We start from the raw sequence: 5,159 nt of genomic DNA on the forward strand, positions 1-5,159 counted from the left end.
TTTCATTCAAGCCATTTGTAGCGGCTTGCACTCGGAGGAGCTGGGAGGGAACAAGGGCGGAGGCGCGGAGCCTGCGCGGCTCGAGGCTAGGGATGGGCGGGACAGGTTAATTCCCCAGATGTCGAAACCAGCCTGACAGGTCCCCGAGCCCGGGCTGGGGGCGGGTGCGGGGCGGGAGTGGAGGGTGGGGGTGGGAACGGGAATATGAGAGGGGTCGGAGGAGGGAAGGGAAGAGGGTAGCAGGGGAGAGCGCAGCAGGGTCCCCTCCAACTGTCGCGGCTGATGCGCATGCCCAGGTCTCAGCTCTGGGGGGTGGAGGGGCGGGGGAGGGGTGGCCGGGGGAGGGTGGTCCGCGGGGAGTATGAAGGTGAAACCTCACCTCCTCAGGTATTCCCTAGAGTGAGATATGAGAGAATGGGAGCTCAGAGGTGTCAGTCATAGGGAATTACCAGTTCCAGGATTGGGATGCAGAGGGAGAATGATCAGGATGCACCATTACCTTTAACACTGAGTTAGGAAGCATCCTACCATGGGTTACTTCGTACCACCCAGAGCATAGTGAGGTAGTTGTATTTGATGAAGTAGTGGAAAAGGACTGGAGGCAGAAAATTACTTGAACAGAACTCCCAGCACGGCTGTCCATGCCTTTCCAACCTTTCTACTCTACCCACCCCACAACCCTGTCAAAATTGTCAGGGCATAGCTAATAAAATAGACAAATTAATGAAGAGAAAATGATAGAGGAAGAAACAAACACATTCTGAGTTTGTTTTTTTTAACAGTCTCGTTGTGTCGCCCAGGCTGGAGTGCAGTGGTGCGATCTCGGCTCACTGCAACCTCCGCCTCCCCGGGTTCAAGAGATTCTCCTGCCTCAGCCTCCCAAATAGCTGGGACTACAGGTACCCGTCACCGCCGCCATGCCCGGCTAATTTTTTTTTTTTTAATTTTTTTTTTTTTTTTTTTTTTTTTTTTTTTTTTTTTTTTTTTTAGTAGAGACAGGGTTTCACTATGTTGGCCGGGCTGGTCTTGAACTCCTGACCTCGTGATCCGCCCGCCTTGGACTCCCAAAGTGCTGGGATTACAGGTGTGAGCCACCACACCTGGCCAGATTTTTTTTAAAGCAACACATCTAGAGAGGCAGGAGAATATAAAATGGAACATATGATACTAATTGTGGTAAATAGAATAATGCCCCCCCAAAAGATGTCCGATCCTAATTCCTAATACCTGTGAGTATGTTACTTTACAGGGCAAAAGGGATTTTGACAATGTAATTCAGCTAAGACTCTTGAGATGGGGAGAGTATCCTGATTATCCAGGTGGGTACATTATAATCACAAGAGCCCTTACAAATGAGGGTCAGGAGGGTCAGAGTAAAAACACAAACGTGAGCCAAGTGATGTGGGCAATCTCTGGAACCTAGAATGGGCATCAGAAAGGATCTACCAGCCCATTTGAGACTTCTGACTTCCATAACTGTAAGATAATGAATATGTGTTGTTTTATGCCACAAAATTTGTGGTCATTTGTTGCAGCAGCAATAGTAAACTAATACACCATTAAATCTAAAAATGGAGACAACAGGAATAATTGTATAGAAAAATATAAACTACCAAAAATTGTTCAAGAAGAAAATTTTCAGAAACTGTAACAGAGCTATAACATTAAAGAAGTCAAATCGTTCATCAAGATCTACCCAGAAGAAAGCACTAGACCTTAGCATATCCTATGGAATAAATATACACTTATACAAAATGTTTCAAAGCTACTCAGTTCATTTTGTGAAGCCATAATAACCTTAATATCAAAATCAGACAAAGCCAGAAATAGTGAAAAATATAAGCTAATAGCAATATTCATTTGTACGTTAATTTATTCATTTATATACATTAACTCATTCTCTCAAATTCACTACTTCATTAAAGAAATATTCTGCTGAAGTTACTTAGGCCAGAGCAATGAATAAAATAAAGTTGTGCTCTCACTGAATTTATATTTTCTTGTATACTCATAAAAAGGACAAACTAGGCTTATGTGTATCACCAAGACTGAATCTCAGAAACAGAAATGTAAGGGAAAAACGTAGAACTTGATGTCTTAACTATATAATTCTACCATTTGTGTCTCTCTTAAAATGCACATAAAACAATTTAATAATCATACATTACATGCTGTATCATATGTGAATGGAATAAATACACATCCACTTCAGAATATTAGTCACCTCAGGAAATAGAAGAATGGTAATGGGATGGAAGGAAGCTTCTACTCTAACTGTAGTATCTTGTTTCTTTAAAAAAAATTTAGAAGAGGGAAATCTGGATTGATGATAATGGAACAGGAAAAATAAGTTGCCAAAATGAAACAGTAATATCGCTTCCCTTCTCATCTCATTAGCTTAGAGTTGAAGTTACACAAGTAAGCTATGTTTCTATCTTTTTTACTCTAAACCACATAAATTTGTCACTAATCTCTACCCCTACACAGAAAGGAATCAAAGCTAAACAGGGAAAAATCCCTTTACCTGCTCCCTTAGAAGCTCCACTGTAATTCACACATGCTTGGCTCAGAGTTGGGCATCATTCTCAAAGTGATGGGCTATAGAACTCAGGTAGGATGCTTGGAGAGTGGCTGGGGAAAGTCCCGAAGAAAGAGCTACCTATGTTTCTCTGTGATGGTATCTCATTCATAAGTAGTCCCTTCCTTAACCTGAATAATGATGCCTTCCTACTTGGATAGTTGCCAAGTTCTGGTTCTCTAATTTATTCTGACCATGAATAAAACCATAGAGCTCCAGCCACCCTATTGGAGCCTGGGTCAATATCAATTATTTATATTTTTGGAAACACAATTGCCTCATCTGTATAAAAAGGATACTAATACCTACTCTCAGCTCTGCCCACCCAAGTTGTTATGTGGATTAGGCAGATATGAAAAGACTACATAAAGTATAAAATATTTATTACTGGCCGGGCGTGGTGGCTCACGCCTGTAATCCCTGCACTTTGGGAGGCCGAGGCGGGCGGATCACGAGGTCAGGAGATCGAGACCATCCTGGCTAACACGGTGAAACCCCGTCTCTGCTAAAAATACAAAAAATTATCCGCGCGTGTTGTCGGGCGCCTGTAGTCCCAGCTACTCGGAAGGCTGAGACAGGAGAATGGCGTGAACCCTGGAGGCGGAGCTTGCAGTGAGCTGAGATCTCGCCACTGCACTCTGGCCTGGGCGATGAGCAAGACTCCATCTCAAAAATAAATAAATAAATAAATATAAAAAATAAAATATTTATTACTGTTGCTCTTGGTAGTTCAACTTTGTTGTTTTTAGTGAAATTTAAATGCTGTCAAAAACACATAATCCTTGAAAAAGAATATGCTTGATAAATAAAAGTGTAAATAGGTTTATAAGAAAATTTAGAATGCATTCCCTGCAAAAAGAAAAACACATGTCTTCAAATATTTTTCCAAAGCTTAGCTCAGCTGTAACTATACATTTTAAATGGGAATAGTCACAACTCATTCATTTGTGTAGATTCTACTTTAGAAATATAGATCAGAAAAGAAATTAGCTAATCATTGTCTGGTTTACATCCGAGGCCATTTATCTGTACAAAGAAAACTGATTTGAATATGGATTTTTTTTTCTCTGTCAGCATTTCACAAGGTTTATAATACATACTATTGATTTTTTTAATAAAAAAGAACATGTAAATTATTACCTGTCTTGGCATTTTTATAAAATCTGTTACACTTCATTTGGTGTTTGGTGTGCTGAAATAAGACACATTACAGAATGAGAGAAATTACTATTTCAAGTTTTAAGATACATCATTGAACAGAAGCTTTACCCAGCACACAATTCACTTCTCAAATAATTTTCTTTCTTTTTTGCCTCAGGTAACTCAAAAGGGCCATTTTTCTGAAAGAAACTGTAACATACCACCAATAGATTATTATTTTCTGAGATTCAAAATGTGTCTGTTTTCCAAATAGTTTGTGGTTGCAGCCTCTGTCACTGAATTACTAATTGTTAGTTTGGAAGCCTCCATTGATCACCTTCATTAATCACCTCTCTCTTTTGCCATATACAAGAGCCCAATTATCATAAATGGGTGGGAAATGGTACTGCTTGGAATATAATACCAATATGGTTATGTCTACCTTAAAAATCAAATATCAAAATTAAAGTATTTAAAATTTAAAATAAAACAATAATCAAAATAGTCCTTTATTTATTCCAGACAAAAATGTAGCCCTTGGGCTACATAAAATATGTTTGAACCATACTTGAACCAATACACTAATGGCATAGCCAAGTCCTTTGGGTTTGGTTGGGTTTGGGTTGTTGTTGTTTGTAAAGAAACCTGAATGCAAAAGGGTGAAATTGAAGATGAATTAACAGGTGCATAACCAAACATTCTCAACCTTTCACAATTCTTTATAGAGATAAATGCTTGTTAAATGCATCCCTACCTTTTGATAAACATCCTTTTTGAAGCAAAGATAATTCTGATACTTAGTTGGCCCTCAGCCAAGAGCAGTGTAGCAGGGGATCAGAGCATCTCAGGCTTCAGCCTCTCATGACTTCTCAAATTGTGTATTTTCCCTAGTAAGCACATTAATTGTAAATCTTCTAAAAATCATAATAAGCTGAACTTTTTAACAATTATCCAAAATAAATGTGATATAAAGATATATTTTATTGCATCTTTATAATACCAAAATAAATGTGATATGAAGCTATACCAAAATAAATGTGATATAAAGATACATTTTACTTCCTTCTCCCAGAATCTGAGTCCAAGCTGTATGCTGTATCAATAAGATTCCTTCTGAGACTGTTTAAAACAAATCATCTTATTCTATATTGTTGCTCCATCTCTGACCAAGCATTATTCTTTAAATTCGTTTTCTGTGTAATGTTGATACTGGATAATACACTAGAATAAAAGCAAGTCAAGCCAAACTGCAGAAGTGTCAGCCTGGTTCAAATAACAAATGCTAGTAAATTGGAATTTTTAGTATTCCGACCAGAATAATTTTTGCATACAGTCAGTAAGGAAGAGCATAGATTTCTATATGAAAAGTGAAAAGTTGAGATAGTTAGAAGGGATTTTAAAAGAGAATACACCATTGATTTGACTCTCCTGGCAACCTATT

This window comes from Chlorocebus sabaeus, chromosome 21 (assembly GCF_047675955.1).
Source record: "Chlorocebus sabaeus isolate Y175 chromosome 21, mChlSab1.0.hap1, whole genome shotgun sequence".
In the NCBI taxonomy this organism is placed as follows: Eukaryota; Metazoa; Chordata; class Mammalia; order Primates; family Cercopithecidae; genus Chlorocebus; species Chlorocebus sabaeus.